Genomic DNA, 12,942 nt, shown 5'->3' with positions numbered 1-12,942 from the left:
GCTTATGCTACTTAATTATGACAGCTCAAAGCACAGAAATTGTTCAAACTTAGATCCTTGTTGTCACGAAAAGCTTGAAAAATTAATATTCAGTTTATCACATAATTTTACTGTGAGAAGATATGAAGGGGTGACAGTAGAAGATTTTAATAAAATATACTAATGGAGCTATTGATTTTTTTTCTTTAGGGATCCAATTCAAGCTCTCATGCTAAGCTTTGAGATGCCCTCCCAGCCATTAACAAGTTTTATGAGTTAAGTAGAATAGAAATATAAAATAATGAGAAAAAGATTAAATTACCATGCTGTTTAGGGTTCTTTGGATACATTTTAAATGGCAAAATATCTAATTTATGTTCACTTATTTTTAATTAAACATTTTTAAATTGCAGGCTGAATGTGGCCATACACATCTTTTGTTCCAGCACTCAGGAGGTGGAGGCAAGCAGATCTCTGTGAGTTTGAGGTCAGTCTGGTCTACATAGAGAGTTCCAGGCCACTACAGAGCTCAGGCTACATAGTGAGACCCTGTCTCAAAAATTTTCTCAAATTGCATTAGTTATATATGTTGTGTAATTATATATGTGTGCATGTGCATCCAAGTGTATGCATAGAGCATGTGTGGAGGTCAGTTCTCTGCTTTTACCCATATAGGTCCTGGGAATGAACTCAGCTTGTTAAGTGGAGCCATCTCACTGGCCTTTTAAGTTTATTTTAACAGTTAGGTAAACACCTTAAAAAACGTGTATCTGTATTAGTCAGCATTCTCTGTTTGAACCAATAAGATATAAAGAATTTATTAAGTTAGTCTGTTAGAATAACAGCTGTTTCACACCTGCGAGGCAGAGAACCCGGTAGATGCTCAGTCTTTGAGGCTGAGTACCTCGGCAGTTGGAATAGTCCCACAGTGGCTGTGACACACTGCAGTAGTTGACAACCTGCTGGTGGCTTGGTTCACCAGGCTGAGTGCCTTCGTAGTTCCAATGCGATGCTGAAACCATGGAAGGTTTCTGGACAGTCACTAACCTTTAGTCCATGAAGGTACTGATACCAATGAAGAAATCAGTAGTGGCCACAGTAAAAACAGCTCAGAGGAAAGAGGAAACACAGACTGGGCAGAGCAAAACGTGAATGATCTTCCTCCTGTGTGTGGAGCCATAAAATGGCTGCTTGATTCTAGCCTGCTTGGAATCCATGATGCACAGTGTGCCCAGCATGACATGGTGATTTTTCACCCCTGGACCACAGGTGTTCTTTGTTCTTTAGATGTGTACTCAACCATTTAGATTTGGCAGGTATCCGCATGAGAACTTGCCTCCTGCTTACCTGAGAACTTTTCTCCTGCTTTTAGAATTTCCTTGAGAATATCCTGCTTTTTTATTTTCACTGAAACTAGTTCCCCCCCCAAATTGCCCATTCTTACCCCTTATAAGCTGTAACCTAAAGAACAATAAACAAAGACTTGATCAGAATTTTGTCTTGTCTCCATTCTTCAGGTCTCTTGTCCCATCCCATTCTCACCCTCTCTGTTAGGGTCTCGTTTGACTGGCCTGCGGGATGGGTCACTCCTGCAGCATCCTCTTTCCACCTGCCATGTCCTGTCTCCACTGGCCTTTCCACCTGGGCCTCTACCAGAAGGTGCTACCCACACTTGAGCTGGGGTTTCCATTGTCAAGGCAGTCAGGACAGTTCTTCAGGTGAGGCTTCCTACTTAGCTGATTCTAATTTGTGGCAGGCTGATATTGAAACCAACTATCACAATATCCTACTGGAATGCAGTGTGCTCTTTTCTTATGTGTACATTTTATTACAGTGAAACATTCATCTGCTCAAACATTTCTTTCTGGTATAAACTTCTGAGACACTTCTAGCTTTGAAATCCGTGCCCGTATCTAGATACCACATATGCAATAGCCCACCAGAAAATGGCTGCTGTGTTTCTGTGTCATGAATGAATGGCTTCATCTCTCCCCAGCTTTACATTTAAATATTTACAGTAATAGGAAAAGACAGTCACCACACTATCAATCCAAATCATATAAAATTGTTAATTTCAACCTGTAAATATCAATTTAATGTGCTCAAACTAATACTTAAAAAAATAAAAAATAAAAATAAAGAAGTTGGATCTCCGCAGCAGCTGCAGCAGCTCAGTTCTTCTGTAGCTCTCTCTATCTCCCTTTCATTTCCAGAAATATGGCCTCTGGTGTGGCTTTCTCTGATGGTGTCATTAAGGTGTTCAATGACATGAAAGTCCTCCATGCCAGAAGAAGTGAAGAAACACGAGAAGGCAGTGCTCTTCTGTCTGTGTGAGAACAAGAAAAACACCATCCTGGAGGAAGGCAAGGAGATTCTGATAAGAGATGTGGGGTAGACTGTGGATGACCCCGATACCACTTTTGTCAAGACACTGCCAGATAAGGACTGCAGGTATGCTCTCTATGAGACAACCTTTGAGACCAAGGAACAAGGAGGAGGACCTGGTATTCGACTTCTGGGGCCCTGAGGGTACAAAATTATCTATGCCAACTCCAAGCATGCCATCAAAAAGGAGCTGACCATAAGCATAAATTATAAGCAAACAGGGACTGCTGCACCCTGGCAGCTCCATCATCTCCCTGGAGGGCAACCCTTTGAGAGCTGCCTCCAGCCCCCTGCCTGGAGCATTTAGCAGCCCCTGACCTGCTCTTGGGTATTGCAGGCTGCCCCTTTCCTGCCAGACGGGAGAGGCTGGGAGATCCCATACAGAGAGGACAATCGCTTCACCCCAGTTGCCACATGTTCCTCCTACCCCCTCTTCCCTCCATCCCTGATGGTTCTGGCCTTCCCAAACTGCTTCTGATCTTCTTAGTCAATCTCTTGGGTTTGAAGCAGACCAAGTTCTGTTTCAAGCACCCAGTTTGGAGGGGGAACCTGTGTTTTTTTTAACAACACCCCTACTCCTCATCCCTCGCCATCCCATGCTGCCAATTTCTTAACACAATCATGACCCTCCACTTTTTTGTTTAGTTCTGTGTATGAGTGAAATGTGGAATTGACCCTCCCTGTGCTGGATGGTTGTCTTCCCCTTTTCCTTGATTTTGGCCACTCATGGAAGCAGTACCAGTAAAGGACCTTCAATTAAAAACAACAACAACAATAAAAGACTAACAAAAATATTAGAAACAAAAAAGCATTTTAGATACTGTTGAAAATAACCACTGAAAACACATTTTTAAATTTTTTAATGATTTTTGTATGAGTTTCACATCATACACCCCAATCCCACTCATCTGTTCATTCCCTCATATCTGCATTTTGCCCTTGCAACCTCCCCCACAATATAAAAACACAAACAGCAGCAACAACAAAAGCATAGAAAACATCTCATTGCGGAAGCTGTAGCATGTCACAGTGTGTCTCGCGTTATGTCCCTTTGTCCACACATCTTCACTTGCAATTGTTCATTGCAATGAGTCATTGGTCTGGTTCAAGATCTCTGGCTTCTGTGACCCCATCAATGTTGGTTCCTCACTGGGACTCCTCCCAGTTATCGCACTTCGCCCTTTATCATGGAGATCCTGCAGCTTTGGAAAAGCAGGACTGGCCCTTTCACCAACCGTCTGCAGATGATATAGATTTTGGGATGGGCCAATTCAGAGCTCTGGATCTGGACCAGGGTAGCTGAGCTGATCAGGGTGCCAGCTCTAACTTATCTGTACCACTAGGGTGAGCTCTCCAGTGCTGCTCCAACTAGCCCACCCACAGCCACCATCTGCCTGAGGCAGGGCCAGCTCTCCTGTTCTCATGCTCTCGGGGTGGCTCACCAGCACTCACACCTCCAGAGCCAGATCCACTGTGCTGCCAAGTTAAGGTTTGGGGCCCACTCTCTTCTAAGTGCTTCATCATGTGAGGGTCTGGGATAGCTCTCACACTCTTGGGGCTGGCTCACTGGTCATTGCCATCAGGGCCAGCTCCACTATATTGCCCAGGCCAGGTGCAGGGCCTGCTCTCCTGAGTGCTACAGCCAATGAGTGGACAGGGCTAGCTCTCCCACTTTCATGACCCCAGGATCCGCTCTCCTAGCTGCAGGTGGTGGAGGTAGGGGGGACACAGGAGTGTCCCACACCTGTGTTCTTAAATGGCAGATGAGTGGCAGGGCCAGCCCTCTCATACTCTCATCATCAGCGCTGGTTCACCTGTACCCCATCCACCAGGGTGTGCTTTACTGTGCTGCCCAGAGGAGGTACAGTGTCCACTCTCCACAGTGTTGCATTGGGCAAGGGGTAGGGCCAGCTCACCCACTCTCATGCCCCAGGGTCAGTCTTCCAATTGCCTCAGGTGGTGAGGGTCAAAGGGGCAGAGGGCATCTCCTCCTCCCACCTCATGGCAGAGGGGCCAGCTCTCCCACATTCTTGCCCTCCAGTCCAAATGAAACTTCAGGGAAGCAGGGTACAGGGCCCTCTCTCCCAAGTGCTGCAGCCAGAGAAGGCAGGCCAGTTCATCCACACACATGACCCTAGGGCCAGTTCTCCTGACTGCCTCAGGTGATGAGGTGGGGAGGGAGGAATGCATCACCCCACACCCAGTGTCATCTCACAGCAGACAAATAGCAGAGCTAGATCCCCAAAGCTCTCAACTTACCTACCCTCCCCCACCCCCAGCCACCAGGGTCAGCTCTGCTGTGCTGTCCAGGTGAAGTGCAGGACCTGTCCAGGTGAGTGCTGAAGCTGGTGAGGAGCAGGAATAGCTCTCCCAAGCTCATGACCCTGTTGGCATCTTTTCTGACTGCTGGAGGTGGTAAGGGGCAGGAGTTGGGCATCACCTCTGTGCCAGTGCCACCCCACAGCAGATAAGTGGCAAGGTCAGCTTTCCCACACTCACATCCTGGGGGCTGGCTCACTCAGGCCCCCAGTACCAGGACCAGCTCTACTGTGCTTCCTAGGTGAATCACAGGGCCAGTGCTCCCAAGTGCTTCCATGGGTGAGAGATGGGGTCAGCTCTCCAGAGAGCTGGATCCAGTGAGGGGCAGGGACAATTATACACAGCCCCTGGATGTCTACTTGGCCCCTGGTGGCTGCACCAAGCAGGGACATTCCCATGTTCTCTAGTAAGCCACGACATCAACACTGACCCTGCCAGTGCATGGCCACAAACTCAGGCATGGCCCTCAGTGGCAGCTTGGTCAGGGACCTCACCATGGCCTTAGATGGTGGTGTTGGCCACTCATAACAGACTACTCCTCTCCACCCTCGAGTGTCCAGTTCCATCTCTCTTCATAATGCTCAAGCTACTCCACTTCCCTTTTTCTCCCATATGATCACTACATACTTGCACATTGTGGTGGCTCTCACAATGCAGGCTGGCCATGTGACTGGCAGGGCCCTGGGCAACATCCTCCATTGTGCTAAGTGGCATGGTGGACAAGCAGGTGTCTACGGCCCCCGCCTGTGCCATTTGCTGGAGGGCAGGCTTGTAGGTGGCACAATAGTTCAAAGGTTTCTGTCTTCCTCCTTCTGGACTGTGCTGCCTGGATTTGATTTGATTTGACTTTTATGAGTCCTAGGCATAAGACAGCTTTGGCCACTAAGCCAGGCATCAAGTTAGGATGAAAAAAGGACTGCCATCTGCTCTGCCCTGACTGATATAAGAACAACACCAATGACAAGGTATCTCCACCCATTGCCTGGGATGGAGGGTGTACACACACACACACACACACACACACACACACACACACATATATATATATATCTTTAGCCATAAATGACAGCCAGGGCTGCATAGAGGGATCCTGTCTCAACAAGAAAAAGAGAGAGAGAAAATTGGCAAAGAACAAAGACACTCCTTTTATGACTTTTTGGTCATGGTGTTTTAACACAGTAAAGAAAAGGAGCAGCAATACCCCATTCCCTGGTACCAACTTCCATCTTGGTTTCTACAACTATGAAGAGACACCATGACCATGAAAATTCTTATAAAAGAAAGCATTTAATTGGGGCTTGCTTAGAGTTTCGGGAAGTTAGTTCATTATTGTGTCAGGGAGCATGGCAACACTCAGGCAGACGTGGTGCTGGAGAAGTAGCTGGGAGTTCTACATTGAGATCTGCAGGCAGAAGGAAAAGTGAGATTCTGGGTTTGGAATGGGCTTTTTGAAACCTCAAAGGCCAGTGACACACTTCCTCCATTAAGGCCACACTTCCTAATCCTTTCAAATAGTGTCATTTCCTGGTGACCAAGTATTCAAATCTATGATTAATGACCAAAAAGCATGGAAAATCTAAATCTTAATTCATAGAATGGATGGATGGCTTGGTGCACAGTTGTATAAATTATACCTTTCTAAAACTTTGTAAGATTTTTTAAAAAATGTGTGTCTTTTGCCTGCATGTATGTCTGTGCCCGACATGTATGCAGTGCCCTTGGAGACCAGAAGAGGGTACAGTTCTCCTGAAACTGGGGTTACAGTTGGCTGTTAGCCACTATGAGGGTGCTGGGAATCAAATCAAGGTCCTCTGCAAGAGCAGGCGATGCTTTCAGCCACTGAGCCATCTCTCAGCACCTAAATGGATATCTGACAGAAATTAAAATGAATAAAATAGAGTTCTAGGTCCAGATGTGGACAGATCTCAAAAACTTAAAGCTGAAGAAAGAGGCAAACTGCAAAGAGATGCAAATATTTTCATTTCATTTACAAAAGATTGAACCATACGCAAGAATGGTATTATGTAGTTAATGAATCCACACATATGAAATAAATATTTTAAGCCATATAGAATAATAAACTCCAAACTCAGGAGAGTAATTAGATGTGGGGAGGCAAAAATACTGAAATGAAAAACATAAGCGGCTTTTATTACAAAATTTTGTTTCTAAAGCTACAGGTAGATAGATATTTTTATATTTTATAATTATATTTTTACTTATAAATGAGAATAGTTCAAAACTGTAGTTAATAGAAAAATCGTGTTTTACCTATTTTTTTCTCTTTTAAAATTTTTTATTCACTTTACATCCTTGTTGTAGCCCCATCCCTCTCAGTCCTATCCTCTCTCCATCCCTCTCCCTCTTCCTCCCCTTTTCCTCATAAAAGGGGAGCTACCTTTCCCATTCAGCCCAACTCACCAAGTTGCATCAAGACTGAGCATGTCCTCTTCCCCTGTGGCCTGGCAAGGTAGTCCCGCCAGAGGAAGTGATCAGAAAGCTGGCAAGTGAGTCTGTGTCCAATGCAGTTCCCACTTCTCTTTCTAGAGGACCCACATGAGGTCTAAGCGGCTACAACTTTGTAAGGGGCCTAGATCCAGTTTGTTCATGGTCCTTGGTTGTTGCTTCAGTCTCAGCAAGCCCCTCTGGGCCATGGTTAGTTGGCTCTGTTGGTCTTCTTGTGGAGCGCCTGTCATCTCCAGGTCTTTTTCTCTTTCCTCCCACTTTTCTACAAGATGCCCTATGCATCGCCCAAATGTTTGGCTGAGTCTCAGCATCTGTTTTGAGGACAATTCTGTCAGGCTTCTGTCTGCAAGTTTAGCAGAGCCTCATTCACAGTGTCAGGGGCCAAGTACTTTCCGATAGGATGGTTCTTTGGCTGGGCATTCCCTCAGTCTCTGCTCTATTTGCTCTATCTATATCCCTGCACATCTTGTAAACCAAAGGTTTTGTGGGTGGTTTGGTGTTCCTCTCCCTGTCCTAAGAGACTAGTCTAGGTCCTGGGTGTCCTCTTCAGTCTCTATGGCCTCTGCAATTAGGAGTCTCTGCTTGAGAACCCCTCATAGTCTCCCAAAAGCCTACCCTGACTTAGACTGTCACAGAGATACCCCCATCCTCAGTTTCACTTTTCTTTACAGTCTTTCTGTCTTCTTGCCCTTGTTCTCCCCCAGGTCCATTCTCCACCCTCTTAACTCTCCCCTCTCCTACCTTGTTTCCTCTATTCAGCCACTACCTCTGCCTATTCTATTTCCCCTTCTGAGTGAGATTTATGCATCTTCCCTTGGATCCTCTATGTTACTTATCTTCTTTGAGTCTGTGCCTCATAGTATGCTTATCCTGTACTATATGGCTAAAATCTACTTATGTATTTCTTTCTGGGTCTGTGTTACTTCACTCGGGATGATCTCTTCTATCATGTTTTATTTAAAATAGAAAAGAACTCATGAAAATCAGGTCTCTGCTTAAATACATTAGAATAAAAGTATAAGGATAAAGGAGAAGATATCAAAATCCAACTTCCATTTACAAGACATCAATAAACACTCTAGTTTTGCTTAAATTTAACCAAAAAGGACATTGGCCTGTACAAGACTATACACAGAAAAATAATCAATAATAAATTGCAACAGAAAGGGAATTATGCAAGCAGGAGGCAAGATTTCCTAATAGGCTAAAATGACTTTTCTTATAATTCCAAAAGGATGATATTTGACTGGTGTGCAAATTGACAGGTATGGTATACAACATCTCCCTGGGATTGGCAAGCATGGTGAAGGAGGTAAGGAAGGTAGTGTGGGAGAGTTTAGGATTACACATCTATCTGATAATTCTCCAGGATTCTGTGATTGTTCTTCCTGCCCACCCAGCTACCACTGAGATAAAATAGGCCAACATGGCCTGCATTGCCTCACTTGCTGTTCCCATCAGCATCCTTATGTGCAATGTCCCTGGAATGGAAGATGGTGGTCTCATCTGGCTGATACAGGAAATCACCCAGGCACCCTGTTCTTTCCATTCCACTTGAGTTAAGAAGGTCTACACCATACCACCCTGACCATGCTTGTCTGATCTTGGAAGATAAGCAGGGTTGGGCTTCTTTAGTACTTGGATAGGAAAAAATTGAGATGGCCCCAGAAAGGACTCAGAGGTCCTTCAATAACCTTCAAAGCAGGTTATTATAACAACAAATGACTCCCTTTTCTCCCCTGCCTCTTTCTACTCTTCTCCAGAGGTAAGCACTTGCAACAGGGTTTTCCAGAAGGTTCTTCCAGTATTTATTTACCTGCATGTTTCAAAACAAAATAAACTGTAATTTTGCAACTTCTCAACTTTAGATACTGTTTGTTAGCTTCCTCTCATAAAAGACAAGCACTTGGTCTTTGCATTTCTCCTCCCATTTCCCTGCATCCACTCAATATATCTTACCAACATTTTCGTTAAATTCATGCTCAAATTCCTAGAACTGTGATCTGTTGAAGCAAGCACTGAGATACTGAGTGCTTTCCCGACCTTTACATTTTTCTTGGGGATAGTGCCTGTCTTCTACTCACTGAACTTTCCAAAGCACCTACTACTTATTTCTACTTTTCCTGCATCTCAAACAGCCTTTTACTATGATTTCCCACATGGTCTAAGGTAATTTATCACTGTTTCTTTGGATATAAAAGTAAATAAGTCCTTGAACCATCTGTTCTGCTCCAGTCCAAACCACTTGTCCTCTAGACCTGCTTGCACAACTGCTATCTGGGACTTCTCTTTGCCAGCAACCCAAAAATTCCCTTTGCTTCCCCTCTGTGGGGGTTCCTATTTCCTGAGCCTATGCTATATTCCTTCTCGGTTTATTTACTCATCTTATTGAGATGCAACCAACACTGGCTTCCCAGGAGAGTTAGTGGAGCAGGTGGAAATGCCCCCCGGACTCAGGTTGGGTATCTATAGGATACTAGATGGAGAATCAATATCTGAGACATTCAGCTTATAGGAAAGATTGATTTTGGCTCACAGTTTCAGAGACTACAATTCATGATCAGTTGGGCATATGACAAGATAGATCATTATGGCAGGGCAAAGCTACCCACTATACAGTAGCCAAGAAGTAACGACAGGGAAAAGAGGAGCCGGTCTCAACAGGGCATGCCTTTCCCTACAAATAAACTAACTTCCCTCCCAATAGATCTCACCTCCTAAGATCACTTCTCAATGGTACTGTCAACTGGGAACCAAGCATTCATATACACCCTTTGAGCAACATTAGAGATCAAAACATAACATCTCCACTTGCATTTTTCAAAGTACTCATTCTTCTATTTGGTGTTAGTGTCACTGTGACTGCTGCTAAGTCCTGATTTTTCTCCCAGAAAGCTTTGAGGACTTTTTTTTTAACCCATTGATTTGGAGTAACTATTACCTTAATACTGAACTTGGGATTTTGTCCAATTCATGCTGAGCACTATAGACCCTATCTGTAGATCTAGTTATGAGATATTTCTTAAATAATTATTGTATTTTTACTCTAATTTCAGTTCCACTGTAATCTTATAGGTTCACTATCTTATTATGTACAGCCCACTGCTGACCAAATGTCACTCTGTAACATGACTGTTTGAAAATGTTATCTACAGGATTTTTCACCCCCTCCTTTTTTTTTTTTTTTTGAGACAGGGTCTTCTTTTGTAGATCAGGTTGGCCTTGAACTTAGATACTTCTGCCTCTGCCTCCTGAGTGCTTGGATTAAAGGCATACCTAACCAGATTTTGTCATATTTTTTTCCAGCTATATGCAAGGCTGGAGATTGACCCCAGAGCAGAGTATATGTTAGGCAAGTGTCATACCACTGACCTATATCCTAACCCCCTTTTGTCATTGTTATTCATCTAACTAACCACAACCGGCTTCTTCCTATTAAAAGAGCAAACACAAAGAAACCAACAACCACCTCTTTTCTTCTAATTCCATTTATTAATTCTGGGCGTGTGTTGCCTTTATTGGAACTTGGCTTCTTTTAGTATCAAAGATTCAAGGACTTAAGCCAACTAATGCAGTTATTCCTAAATGCCTGAGGCTATGGGTACTTCCTCAAGAACAGGCATACATTGACATGATAGCAAGTTTTGCACACATATCTGGGAGCACCTAGACTCCTAAAAATGCTCCGGGGCCCTGGTAAGTTTCAATAAATAAGGAAACACAGAAGCCTAGAAAAGCTGAGGCATCTCAAGCTCCTAGTTAATTATACTGTCAGGATTGGAGAGGGCTCTTATAGAAGCCAAGACTGCCTCAATGAAGGAGCTCTGAAAGCATCACCTGGGTGGAGGATGTGGCTCAGTTGTAGAGCACTCCATCTACAACCAGTGTGTGTGTGCAAGGCCCTGAACAAAAACAGATAACTGAGTAAATAACCAAACCAAAACAAAAACCTTACCTGGAGAGGTAAGAGGGACTTCCTAATGACCCTGAAATGTCCTTGACATTGTGCTTGGATTGTAGATAGCCTGGGATGGGTAGGGGTGAATGACAATGTATTTTAACTAGGAAAAGGACTAGGAATATGCAAAAATCGACCTACCACAGGAGTAGATGGAAAAGCACTGAGTGCCTGGAGCTTCTGTGTCTAGCCCATGGTACTAATGACCAGGTTATTCTCCTGTGTTTGCCAACTATGCAAGATCTGTCAGGATATTCTCTGACTTCAAGAACCAGCCAGGCCTGAAGCCTGCCCCAAACATAGTCACTGATATCCCCAGGCTTGAATTCTATTGAGACTAGTCATTTGATGCAAACCACATGTAATTACGTGTTTTGAAAAATCAACTCCCCCTCAAACATGTTGCACTCAAGGAGACTGCAATCTCTATGATCACATCTCCCAGAATACAAGCCCACTCTGGCCACATGGCCCTTCCTTATAGCTGACAGGAGCGTGTGCAATTCCAGTGTGTAATTTTTGTCTTGGAAGTGGAACACCTCTGTCCTTACATGATTGTCCTTAGCCTTGAAAGGATTAGGCCTTATAAAGACTCCTATCAAGGCCAGATATACTAATGTTATTTGAATGTGCTTTCTTGTCCTTCACATTCTTGTGTTCACACAAAATTTTTTTTTATTGTCAAACCAACACGTCAAAGTATGTATTATTCCTTCATGCCAACCCAGAATTCTGGATCCCAGGAAAAGCTGCCACATAACAGCCTGTCTGAATCACATCTCAGGTTCCCTTTGCAAACCTTTACAAGTTCCCTCCCCTCTCCTGACCCACAGGCCTCACACAAAGTGACTGCAAGAAACTCCAGAAGAATGCCAAGCTGCTGAGCATGTGGCCACAGTGTCCTAGAAAGGAATTCTAAGTTCACAACAGAGTGATTCTCCAGCGTGTATATGGGACTGGATTGAGGAGGGTCAGTGACTGGCCAGAGATGGATAACAGAACAATTCAGTCACCCAAGCCCCCAGCTGGGCTTCAAGTTATGTGGGAATGGGGACAGGATTTTGTGTCACCCATATTATGCCTGCATCCACACTCTGGCTAAAAATAGTAATGGCTCAGGAACAGGTATGGTGGGCAGAAAGAATTTTTTTTTTATCTGTAACATTCCATGTTCTTAAAAAAGAACATATAGTCATGCATACTTTCATAATTATAAGTTGTCCTCAAAAAGTCAAAAGAAGATGGTTTTTGTTGCCACTTTGAGAACCCTTGCATTCTAGAGTGTTGTGTGGGTGGAGAAGATTCCTAACATACTATTTATCTCAAATACACAACCATCCACATCTATTCAAGTCAGCTAACGTGTGCCTGCCACTATTGTAAACCACAGTTAAGTTAACTGCCTTCCAGGCCCAAGGCACATGGTCTCTTCAGAAATGCAGGTTATAGACCAGCAAGGGCTTCGCTAGTCAGCTTCCTATTAATGTGATAAAATACCTGAGGTTAGCAATGTTTAAGCAGCAAAGGCTTTTTTTGGCTCAGGTTTTCAGGGGTTTCAGATCTTTGAAAAAGCCATTTGGTATCTTTGCTTGGGCCTGTGGTAGCACATGGAAGAGAAGGACTATGCATTTCATGATACTAGGAGGCACAGAGGTAGACAAAAAGGGGCCAGGGTTCTAATAAGGGTTCTAATTAAGGTCACACCTCAAGTGATCTAACTTCCTCCCACTAGGCCTTAGGCCTAAAGGGTCTACCATCTTCCCCCATAGTTCCCTAAGCTAGGGACCAACCCTTCAACACACAGGCCTTTTGGGGACATTCAAATACCAAACTGG

At 44.2% G+C, this 12,942-nt stretch overlaps 1 pseudogene; it reads left to right on the top strand.

Moving 5' to 3' along the window:
* Positions 1-2,003: 2,003 nt before the first annotated feature.
* On the top strand, positions 2,004-2,671 carry LOC110551225 (cofilin-1-like; annotated as a pseudogene).
* The last annotated feature ends 10,271 nt before the right edge of the window (positions 2,672-12,942 follow it).

The sequence above is a fragment of the Meriones unguiculatus genome, chromosome 11 (assembly GCF_030254825.1).
Source record: "Meriones unguiculatus strain TT.TT164.6M chromosome 11, Bangor_MerUng_6.1, whole genome shotgun sequence".
NCBI classification, from domain to species: Eukaryota; Metazoa; Chordata; class Mammalia; order Rodentia; family Muridae; genus Meriones; species Meriones unguiculatus.
The sequence above is the reverse complement of the archived record's forward strand: the minus strand, read 5'-3'. Positions and strand labels throughout refer to the sequence as shown.